The sequence below is a fragment of the Saccostrea echinata genome, unplaced genomic scaffold (assembly GCF_033153115.1).
Source record: "Saccostrea echinata isolate AGI-Se365-2 ecotype Australia unplaced genomic scaffold, CSIRO_AGI_Sech_v1 ptg000024l, whole genome shotgun sequence".
NCBI classification, from domain to species: domain Eukaryota; kingdom Metazoa; phylum Mollusca; class Bivalvia; order Ostreida; family Ostreidae; genus Saccostrea; species Saccostrea echinata.
In genome coordinates this window covers 4,412,207-4,425,206 of record NW_026889773.1, presented here as the reverse complement: position 1 = coordinate 4,425,206, position 13,000 = coordinate 4,412,207, and positions in this window count along the sequence as shown.

Below are 13,000 nucleotides of genomic sequence, written 5' to 3'. Positions count from 1 at the left end.
CTAACCCCCACTAACCCTAACCCCACTAACCCCGCTAACCCCACTAACCCCGCTAACCCCACTAACCCCACTAACCCTAACCCTAACCCCACTAACCCCGCTAACCCCACTAACCCCGCTAACCCCACTAACCCTAACCCCCACTAACCCTAACCCCACTAACCCCAACCCCCACTAACCCTAACCCCCATTAACCCTAACCCCCATTAACCCTAACCCTAACCCCCACTAATCCTGACTTTAACCCCTGCAAACACTTACTTTTTGCTTTTTGCTCATATCTTTTGACAGACTGCTCCGATGTCAACGATCTGGGTGTCGTTGGAAAGGTCTTGAAGAGCTCTTTACGCTGATGTCATGAACTTGTCGTTCCAGAGAGCAAAAAGTAGAATAACGAGCGATTTTCTTCATATGCTTGCAAACGGCAGAAGATCTTTATTTCCTTATGGATTTTCAAGTTCTTGGGCTTGTCAGAAAGCTCTTGACAACGTCTATCCATAGCCATAACGGTCAGAAGGATTTACGACTTTTCGCGAGGCTTTCCAGAGCAAATATTGCCAAGGTGTACCCACGCTGCTGAGACATACATCTTTCAACCCTCGCAACTTTTTCCGTCTTTAACCTTTAATAACCATCTTCGCGTTGTTGACAGAACTTGCCAAGACCTTTTCAATGACACCAAGAGTTTGAAAATCGCATGAAAACGAAGAGAGATACGGACCTTTCAATTTGGCGTCAATTTGCCACCCCTTCTGAACAGTTTTTGGTCATCTCAGAAAGAAGGATTGAGGTAAGGATTTCTAGACCTACTTGACCTTTCATGGGAAGAGGAGTTCCCTTTCGTCCCAAATTTTCGACTTCCGCCGACGTCGCCTTCCGGTCCAACTGGAATTATAGCACATTTTCTTCAAATGCCCATAGGTTGCACGCCCTTGGAGCACTGAGGCTGAGCTTTGGTATGTGGATTCCTTGAAGTCTTCTTAATCTTTAATGTACTGACTTTAGGGCCTCTATCTCTCACCCTTTTCCAGATATAAGCCCAAAGAGAACTTAGCGCGGAACGCAAGTTTACCTCCTCTCCGAGCATAACCAGTTTCCTGGGCACTTGAAAAGTACTCACTGAGACCTCCTCAGCAACGTTCAGGTTGTCTGGAGCTGACCACAAAGAACCGTCCAACCCCTGTCTCACATTTTTCTAAGACTTTTGTACATTTTCCGCATGTTCAGTCTATAATATCTTTTGAGGGAGAAAGTATTTCTACTAACTCTTTGCAGCTTCTAGGAGTCCCTATCGGGGTGTATCACTGACATAAGTGCGGTGTGTCGATTGCATGCCATTCTCCAGATATGGGAGGTTGAGAATGGTCAAACTTTCTCAATTTGTCCATTTCTAAGCACACTCTTTGGTGTAAATAAGAAGCCACTTTTTCTCCCTTTTCCTGGCACCTGGGTTTTACGCTTCTGACTTAGTCGTGTTGTCCGTTTTCTTAGCTTTCCAACGACACCAAACTCGTCTTAATCCGACGATAAATAAGAAAGTTATGAGCTTCGGAAAATTCCACTATTTCCTTTACTATTACTTCTATCCATGACTTTCACTTTCACTTTCATTTGACCTAGATAGTTCATGACCTAGATAGTTCATCTTCGTTTTGTACCTATACCCTACTCCAAACCCTAACCCTAACCCCCATTAACCTTAACCCTAACCCTAACCCCACTAACCCTAACCCCAATTAACCCTAACACTAACCCCCACTAACCCTAACCCCACTAACCCCGCTAACCCCACTAACCCCGCTAACCCCACTAACCCCACTAACCCTAACCCTAACCCCACTAACCCCGCTAACCCCACTAACCCCGCTAACCCCACTAACCCTAACCCCCACTAACCCTAACCCCACTAACCCCAACCCCCACTAACCCTAACCCCCATTAACCCTAACCCCCATTAACCCTAACCCTAACCCCCACTAATCCTGACTTTAACCCCTGCAAACACTTACTTTTTGCTTTTTGCTCATATCTTTTGACAGACTGCTCCGATGTCAACGATCTGGGTGTCGTTGGAAAGGTCTTGAAGAGCTCTTTACGCTGATGTCATGAACTTGTCGTTCCAGAGAGCAAAAAGTAGAATAACGAGCGATTTTCTTCATATGCTTGCAAACGGCAGAAGATCTTTATTTCCTTATGGATTTTCAAGTTCTTGGGCTTGTCAGAAAGCTCTTGACAACGTCTATCCATAGCCATAACGGTCAGAAGGATTTACGACTTTTCGCGAGGCTTTCCAGAGCAAATATTGCCAAGGTGTACCCACGCTGCTGAGACATACATCTTTCAACCCTCGCAACTTTTTCCGTCTTTAACCTTTAATAACCATCTTCGCGTTGTTGACAGAACTTGCCAAGACCTTTTCAATGACACCAAGAGTTTGAAAATCGCATGAAAACGAAGAGAGATACGGACCTTTCAATTTGGCGTCAATTTGCCACCCCTTCTGAACAGTTTTTGGTCATCTCAGAAAGAAGGATTGAGGTAAGGATTTCTAGACCTACTTGACCTTTCATGGGAAGAGGAGTTCCCTTTCGTCCCAAATTTTCGACTTCCGCCGACGTCGCCTTCCGGTCCAACTGGAATTATAGCACATTTTCTTCAAATGCCCATAGGTTGCACGCCCTTGGAGCACTGAGGCTGAGCTTTGGTATGTGGATTCCTTGAAGTCTTCTTAATCTTTAATGTACTGACTTTAGGGCCTCTATCTCTCACCCTTTTCCAGATATAAGCCCAAAGAGAACTTAGCGCGGAACGCAAGTTTACCTCCTCTCCGAGCATAACCAGTTTCCTGGGCACTTGAAAAGTACTCACTGAGACCTCCTCAGCAACGTTCAGGTTGTCTGGAGCTGACCACAAAGAACCGTCCAACCCCTGTCTCACATTTTTCTAAGACTTTTGTACATTTTCCGCATGTTCAGTCTATAATATCTTTTGAGGGAGAAAGTATTTCTACTAACTCTTTGCAGCTTCTAGGAGTCCCTATCGGGGTGTATCACTGACATAAGTGCGGTGTGTCGATTGCATGCCATTCTCCAGATATGGGAGGTTGAGAATGGTCAAACTTTCTCAATTTGTCCATTTCTAAGCACACTCTTTGGTGTAAATAAGAAGCCACTTTTTCTCCCTTTTCCTGGCACCTGGGTTTTACGCTTCTGACTTAGTCGTGTTGTCCGTTTTCTTAGCTTTCCAACGACACCAAACTCGTCTTAATCCGACGATAAATAAGAAAGTTATGAGCTTCGGAAAATTCCACTATTTCCTTTACTATTACTTCTATCCATGACTTTCACTTTCACTTTCATTTGACCTAGATAGTTCATGACCTAGATAGTTCATCTTCGTTTTGTACCTATACCCTACTCCAAACCCTAACCCTAACCCCCATTAACCTTAACCCTAACCCTAACCCCACTAACCCTAACCCCAATTAACCCTAACACTAACCCCCACTAACCCTAACCCCACTAACCCCGCTAACCCCACTAACCCCGCTAACCCCACTAACCCCACTAACCCTAACCCTAACCCCACTAACCCCGCTAACCCCACTAACCCCGCTAACCCCACTAACCCTAACCCCCACTAACCCTAACCCCACTAACCCCAACCCCCACTAACCCTAACCCCCATTAACCCTAACCCCCATTAACCCTAACCCTAACCCCCACTAATCCTGACTTTAACCCCTGCAAACACTTACTTTTTGCTTTTTGCTCATATCTTTTGACAGACTGCTCCGATGTCAACGATCTGGGTGTCGTTGGAAAGGTCTTGAAGAGCTCTTTACGCTGATGTCATGAACTTGTCGTTCCAGAGAGCAAAAAGTAGAATAACGAGCGATTTTCTTCATATGCTTGCAAACGGCAGAAGATCTTTATTTCCTTATGGATTTTCAAGTTCTTGGGCTTGTCAGAAAGCTCTTGACAACGTCTATCCATAGCCATAACGGTCAGAAGGATTTACGACTTTTCGCGAGGCTTTCCAGAGCAAATATTGCCAAGGTGTACCCACGCTGCTGAGACATACATCTTTCAACCCTCGCAACTTTTTCCGTCTTTAACCTTTAATAACCATCTTCGCGTTGTTGACAGAACTTGCCAAGACCTTTTCAATGACACCAAGAGTTTGAAAATCGCATGAAAACGAAGAGAGATACGGACCTTTCAATTTGGCGTCAATTTGCCACCCCTTCTGAACAGTTTTTGGTCATCTCAGAAAGAAGGATTGAGGTAAGGATTTCTAGACCTACTTGACCTTTCATGGGAAGAGGAGTTCCCTTTCGTCCCAAATTTTCGACTTCCGCCGACGTCGCCTTCCGGTCCAACTGGAATTATAGCACATTTTCTTCAAATGCCCATAGGTTGCACGCCCTTGGAGCACTGAGGCTGAGCTTTGGTATGTGGATTCCTTGAAGTCTTCTTAATCTTTAATGTACTGACTTTAGGGCCTCTGTCTCTCACCCTTTTCCAGATATAAGCCCAAAGAGAACTTAGCGCGGAACGCAAGTTTACCTCCTCTCCGAGCATAACCAGTTTCCTGGGCACTTGAAAAGTACTCACTGAGACCTCCTCAGCAACGTTCAGGTTGTCTGGAGCTGACCACAAAGAACCGTCCAACCCCTGTCTCACATTTTTCTAAGACTTTTGTACATTTTCCGCATGTTCAGTCTATAATATCTTTTGAGGGAGAAAGTATTTCTACTAACTCTTTGCAGCTTCTAGGAGTCCCTATCGGGGTGTATCACTGACATAAGTGCGGTGTGTCGATTGCATGCCATTCTCCAGATATGGGAGGTTGAGAATGGTCAAACTTTCTCAATTTGTCCATTTCTAAGCACACTCTTTGGTGTAAATAAGAAGCCACTTTTTCTCCCTTTTCCTGGCACCTGGGTTTTACGCTTCTGACTTAGTCGTGTTGTCCGTTTTCTTAGCTTTCCAACGACACCAAACTCGTCTTAATCCGACGATAAATAAGAAAGTTATGAGCTTCGGAAAATTCCACTATTTCCTTTACTATTACTTCTATCCATGACTTTCACTTTCACTTTCATTTGACCTAGATAGTTCATGACCTAGATAGTTCATCTTCGTTTTGTACCTATACCCTACTCCAAACCCTAACCCTAACCCCCATTAACCTTAACCCTAACCCTAACCCCACTAACCCTAACCCCAATTAACCCTAACACTAACCCCCACTAACCCTAACCCCACTAACCCCGCTAACCCCACTAACCCCGCTAACCCCACTAACCCCACTAACCCTAACCCTAACCCCACTAACCCCGCTAACCCCACTAACCCCGCTAACCCCACTAACCCTAACCCCCACTAACCCTAACCCCACTAACCCCAACCCCCACTAACCCTAACCCCCATTAACCCTAACCCCCATTAACCCTAACCCTAACCCCCACTAATCCTGACTTTAACCCCTGCAAACACTTACTTTTTGCTTTTTGCTCATATCTTTTGACAGACTGCTCCGATGTCAACGATCTGGGTGTCGTTGGAAAGGTCTTGAAGAGCTCTTTACGCTGATGTCATGAACTTGTCGTTCCAGAGAGCAAAAAGTAGAATAACGAGCGATTTTCTTCATATGCTTGCAAACGGCAGAAGATCTTTATTTCCTTATGGATTTTCAAGTTCTTGGGCTTGTCAGAAAGCTCTTGACAACGTCTATCCATAGCCATAACGGTCAGAAGGATTTACGACTTTTCGCGAGGCTTTCCAGAGCAAATATTGCCAAGGTGTACCCACGCTGCTGAGACATACATCTTTCAACCCTCGCAACTTTTTCCGTCTTTAACCTTTAATAACCATCTTCGCGTTGTTGACAGAACTTGCCAAGACCTTTTCAATGACACCAAGAGTTTGAAAATCGCATGAAAACGAAGAGAGATACGGACCTTTCAATTTGGCGTCAATTTGCCACCCCTTCTGAACAGTTTTTGGTCATCTCAGAAAGAAGGATTGAGGTAAGGATTTCTAGACCTACTTGACCTTTCATGGGAAGAGGAGTTCCCTTTCGTCCCAAATTTTCGACTTCCGCCGACGTCGCCTTCCGGTCCAACTGGAATTATAGCACATTTTCTTCAAATGCCCATAGGTTGCACGCCCTTGGAGCACTGAGGCTGAGCTTTGGTATGTGGATTCCTTGAAGTCTTCTTAATCTTTAATGTACTGACTTTAGGGCCTCTGTCTCTCACCCTTTTCCAGATATAAGCCCAAAGAGAACTTAGCGCGGAACGCAAGTTTACCTCCTCTCCGAGCATAACCAGTTTCCTGGGCACTTGAAAAGTACTCACTGAGACCTCCTCAGCAACGTTCAGGTTGTCTGGAGCTGACCACAAAGAACCGTCCAACCCCTGTCTCACATTTTTCTAAGACTTTTGTACATTTTCCGCATGTTCAGTCTATAATATCTTTTGAGGGAGAAAGTATTTCTACTAACTCTTTGCAGCTTCTAGGAGTCCCTATCGGGGTGTATCACTGACATAAGTGCGGTGTGTCGATTGCATGCCATTCTCCAGATATGGGAGGTTGAGAATGGTCAAACTTTCTCAATTTGTCCATTTCTAAGCACACTCTTTGGTGTAAATAAGAAGCCACTTTTTCTCCCTTTTCCTGGCACCTGGGTTTTACGCTTCTGACTTAGTCGTGTTGTCCGTTTTCTTAGCTTTCCAACGACACCAAACTCGTCTTAATCCGACGATAAATAAGAAAGTTATGAGCTTCGGAAAATTCCACTATTTCCTTTACTATTACTTCTATCCATGACTTTCACTTTCACTTTCATTTGACCTAGATAGTTCATGACCTAGATAGTTCATCTTCGTTTTGTACCTATACCCTACTCCAAACCCTAACCCTAACCCCCATTAACCTTAACCCTAACCCTAACCCCACTAACCCTAACCCCAATTAACCCTAACACTAACCCCCACTAACCCTAACCCCACTAACCCCGCTAACCCCACTAACCCCGCTAACCCCACTAACCCCACTAACCCTAACCCTAACCCCACTAACCCCGCTAACCCCACTAACCCCGCTAACCCCACTAACCCTAACCCCCACTAACCCTAACCCCACTAACCCCAACCCCCACTAACCCTAACCCCCATTAACCCTAACCCCCATTAACCCTAACCCTAACCCCCACTAATCCTGACTTTAACCCCTGCAAACACTTACTTTTTGCTTTTTGCTCATATCTTTTGACAGACTGCTCCGATGTCAACGATCTGGGTGTCGTTGGAAAGGTCTTGAAGAGCTCTTTACGCTGATGTCATGAACTTGTCGTTCCAGAGAGCAAAAAGTAGAATAACGAGCGATTTTCTTCATATGCTTGCAAACGGCAGAAGATCTTTATTTCCTTATGGATTTTCAAGTTCTTGGGCTTGTCAGAAAGCTCTTGACAACGTCTATCCATAGCCATAACGGTCAGAAGGATTTACGACTTTTCGCGAGGCTTTCCAGAGCAAATATTGCCAAGGTGTACCCACGCTGCTGAGACATACATCTTTCAACCCTCGCAACTTTTTCCGTCTTTAACCTTTAATAACCATCTTCGCGTTGTTGACAGAACTTGCCAAGACCTTTTCAATGACACCAAGAGTTTGAAAATCGCATGAAAACGAAGAGAGATACGGACCTTTCAATTTGGCGTCAATTTGCCACCCCTTCTGAACAGTTTTTGGTCATCTCAGAAAGAAGGATTGAGGTAAGGATTTCTAGACCTACTTGACCTTTCATGGGAAGAGGAGTTCCCTTTCGTCCCAAATTTTCGACTTCCGCCGACGTCGCCTTCCGGTCCAACTGGAATTATAGCACATTTTCTTCAAATGCCCATAGGTTGCACGCCCTTGGAGCACTGAGGCTGAGCTTTGGTATGTGGATTCCTTGAAGTCTTCTTAATCTTTAATGTACTGACTTTAGGGCCTCTGTCTCTCACCCTTTTCCAGATATAAGCCCAAAGAGAACTTAGCGCGGAACGCAAGTTTACCTCCTCTCCGAGCATAACCAGTTTCCTGGGCACTTGAAAAGTACTCACTGAGACCTCCTCAGCAACGTTCAGGTTGTCTGGAGCTGACCACAAAGAACCGTCCAACCCCTGTCTCACATTTTTCTAAGACTTTTGTACATTTTCCGCATGTTCAGTCTATAATATCTTTTGAGGGAGAAAGTATTTCTACTAACTCTTTGCAGCTTCTAGGAGTCCCTATCGGGGTGTATCACTGACATAAGTGCGGTGTGTCGATTGCATGCCATTCTCCAGATATGGGAGGTTGAGAATGGTCAAACTTTCTCAATTTGTCCATTTCTAAGCACACTCTTTGGTGTAAATAAGAAGCCACTTTTTCTCCCTTTTCCTGGCACCTGGGTTTTACGCTTCTGACTTAGTCGTGTTGTCCGTTTTCTTAGCTTTCCAACGACACCAAACTCGTCTTAATCCGACGATAAATAAGAAAGTTATGAGCTTCGGAAAATTCCACTATTTCCTTTACTATTACTTCTATCCATGACTTTCACTTTCACTTTCATTTGACCTAGATAGTTCATGACCTAGATAGTTCATCTTCGTTTTGTACCTATACCCTACTCCAAACCCTAACCCTAACCCCCATTAACCTTAACCCTAACCCTAACCCCACTAACCCTAACCCCAATTAACCCTAACACTAACCCCCACTAACCCTAACCCCACTAACCCCGCTAACCCCACTAACCCCGCTAACCCCACTAACCCCACTAACCCTAACCCTAACCCCACTAACCCCGCTAACCCCACTAACCCCGCTAACCCCACTAACCCTAACCCCCACTAACCCTAACCCCACTAACCCCAACCCCCACTAACCCTAACCCCCATTAACCCTAACCCCCATTAACCCTAACCCTAACCCCCACTAATCCTGACTTTAACCCCTGCAAACACTTACTTTTTGCTTTTTGCTCATATCTTTTGACAGACTGCTCCGATGTCAACGATCTGGGTGTCGTTGGAAAGGTCTTGAAGAGCTCTTTACGCTGATGTCATGAACTTGTCGTTCCAGAGAGCAAAAAGTAGAATAACGAGCGATTTTCTTCATATGCTTGCAAACGGCAGAAGATCTTTATTTCCTTATGGATTTTCAAGTTCTTGGGCTTGTCAGAAAGCTCTTGACAACGTCTATCCATAGCCATAACGGTCAGAAGGATTTACGACTTTTCGCGAGGCTTTCCAGAGCAAATATTGCCAAGGTGTACCCACGCTGCTGAGACATACATCTTTCAACCCTCGCAACTTTTTCCGTCTTTAACCTTTAATAACCATCTTCGCGTTGTTGACAGAACTTGCCAAGACCTTTTCAATGACACCAAGAGTTTGAAAATCGCATGAAAACGAAGAGAGATACGGACCTTTCAATTTGGCGTCAATTTGCCACCCCTTCTGAACAGTTTTTGGTCATCTCAGAAAGAAGGATTGAGGTAAGGATTTCTAGACCTACTTGACCTTTCATGGGAAGAGGAGTTCCCTTTCGTCCCAAATTTTCGACTTCCGCCGACGTCGCCTTCCGGTCCAACTGGAATTATAGCACATTTTCTTCAAATGCCCATAGGTTGCACGCCCTTGGAGCACTGAGGCTGAGCTTTGGTATGTGGATTCCTTGAAGTCTTCTTAATCTTTAATGTACTGACTTTAGGGCCTCTGTCTCTCACCCTTTTCCAGATATAAGCCCAAAGAGAACTTAGCGCGGAACGCAAGTTTACCTCCTCTCCGAGCATAACCAGTTTCCTGGGCACTTGAAAAGTACTCACTGAGACCTCCTCAGCAACGTTCAGGTTGTCTGGAGCTGACCACAAAGAACCGTCCAACCCCTGTCTCACATTTTTCTAAGACTTTTGTACATTTTCCGCATGTTCAGTCTATAATATCTTTTGAGGGAGAAAGTATTTCTACTAACTCTTTGCAGCTTCTAGGAGTCCCTATCGGGGTGTATCACTGACATAAGTGCGGTGTGTCGATTGCATGCCATTCTCCAGATATGGGAGGTTGAGAATGGTCAAACTTTCTCAATTTGTCCATTTCTAAGCACACTCTTTGGTGTAAATAAGAAGCCACTTTTTCTCCCTTTTCCTGGCACCTGGGTTTTACGCTTCTGACTTAGTCGTGTTGTCCGTTTTCTTAGCTTTCCAACGACACCAAACTCGTCTTAATCCGACGATAAATAAGAAAGTTATGAGCTTCGGAAAATTCCACTATTTCCTTTACTATTACTTCTATCCATGACTTTCACTTTCACTTTCATTTGACCTAGATAGTTCATGACCTAGATAGTTCATCTTCGTTTTGTACCTATACCCTACTCCAAACCCTAACCCTAACCCCCATTAACCTTAACCCTAACCCTAACCCCACTAACCCTAACCCCAATTAACCCTAACACTAACCCCCACTAACCCTAACCCCACTAACCCCGCTAACCCCACTAACCCCGCTAACCCCACTAACCCCACTAACCCTAACCCTAACCCCACTAACCCCGCTAACCCCACTAACCCCGCTAACCCCACTAACCCTAACCCCCACTAACCCTAACCCCACTAACCCCAACCCCCACTAACCCTAACCCCCATTAACCCTAACCCCCATTAACCCTAACCCTAACCCCCACTAATCCTGACTTTAACCCCTGCAAACACTTACTTTTTGCTTTTTGCTCATATCTTTTGACAGACTGCTCCGATGTCAACGATCTGGGTGTCGTTGGAAAGGTCTTGAAGAGCTCTTTACGCTGATGTCATGAACTTGTCGTTCCAGAGAGCAAAAAGTAGAATAACGAGCGATTTTCTTCATATGCTTGCAAACGGCAGAAGATCTTTATTTCCTTATGGATTTTCAAGTTCTTGGGCTTGTCAGAAAGCTCTTGACAACGTCTATCCATAGCCATAACGGTCAGAAGGATTTACGACTTTTCGCGAGGCTTTCCAGAGCAAATATTGCCAAGGTGTACCCACGCTGCTGAGACATACATCTTTCAACCCTCGCAACTTTTTCCGTCTTTAACCTTTAATAACCATCTTCGCGTTGTTGACAGAACTTGCCAAGACCTTTTCAATGACACCAAGAGTTTGAAAATCGCATGAAAACGAAGAGAGATACGGACCTTTCAATTTGGCGTCAATTTGCCACCCCTTCTGAACAGTTTTTGGTCATCTCAGAAAGAAGGATTGAGGTAAGGATTTCTAGACCTACTTGACCTTTCATGGGAAGAGGAGTTCCCTTTCGTCCCAAATTTTCGACTTCCGACGACGTCGCCTTCCGGTCCAACTGGAATTATAGCACATTTTCTTCAAATGCCCATAGGTTGCACGCCCTTGGAGCACTGAGGCTGAGCTTTGGTATGTGGATTCCTTGAAGTCTTCTTAATCTTTAATGTACTGACTTTAGGGCCTCTGTCTCTCACCCTTTTCCAGATATAAGCCCAAAGAGAACTTAGCGCGGAACGCAAGTTTACCTCCTCTCCGAGCATAACCAGTTTCCTGGGCACTTGAAAAGTACTCACTGAGACCTCCTCAGCAACGTTCAGGTTGTCTGGAGCTGACCACAAAGAACCGTCCAACCCCTGTCTCACATTTTTCTAAGACTTTTGTACATTTTCCGCATGTTCAGTCTATAATATCTTTTGAGGGAGAAAGTATTTCTACTAACTCTTTGCAGCTTCTAGGAGTCCCTATCGGGGTGTATCACTGACATAAGTGCGGTGTGTCGATTGCATGCCATTCTCCAGATATGGGAGGTTGAGAATGGTCAAACTTTCTCAATTTGTCCATTTCTAAGCACACTCTTTGGTGTAAATAAGAAGCCACTTTTTCTCCCTTTTCCTGGCACCTGGGTTTTACGCTTCTGACTTAGTCGTGTTGTCCGTTTTCTTAGCTTTCCAACGACACCAAACTCGTCTTAATCCGACGATAAATAAGAAAGTTATGAGCTTCGGAAAATTCCACTATTTCCTTTACTATTACTTCTATCCATGACTTTCACTTTCACTTTCATTTGACCTAGATAGTTCATGACCTAGATAGTTCATCTTCGTTTTGTACCTATACCCTACTCCAAACCCTAACCCTAACCCCCATTAACCTTAACCCTAACCCTAACCCCACTAACCCTAACCCCAATTAACCCTAACACTAACCCCCACTAACCCTAACCCCACTAACCCCGCTAACCCCACTAACCCCGCTAACCCCACTAACCCCACTAACCCTAACCCTAACCCCACTAACCCCGCTAACCCCACTAACCCCGCTAACCCCACTAACCCTAACCCCCACTAACCCTAACCCCACTAACCCCAACCCCCACTAACCCTAACCCCCATTAACCCTAACCCCCATTAACCCTAACCCTAACCCCCACTAATCCTGACTTTAACCCCTGCAAACACTTACTTTTTGCTTTTTGCTCATATCTTTTGACAGACTGCTCCGATGTCAACGATCTGGGTGTCGTTGGAAAGGTCTTGAAGAGCTCTTTACGCTGATGTCATGAACTTGTCGTTCCAGAGAGCAAAAAGTAGAATAACGAGCGATTTTCTTCATATGCTTGCAAACGGCAGAAGATCTTTATTTCCTTATGGATTTTCAAGTTCTTGGGCTTGTCAGAAAGCTCTTGACAACGTCTATCCATAGCCATAACGGTCAGAAGGATTTACGACTTTTCGCGAGGCTTTCCAGAGCAAATATTGCCAAGGTGTACCCACGCTGCTGAGACATACATCTTTCAACCCTCGCAACTTTTTCCGTCTTTAACCTTTAATAACCATCTTCGCGTTGTTGACAGAACTTGCCAAGACCTTTTCAATGACACCAAGAGTTTGAAAATCGCATGAAAACGAAGAGAGATACGGACCTTTCAATTTGGCGTCAATTTGCCACCCCTTCTGAACAGTTTT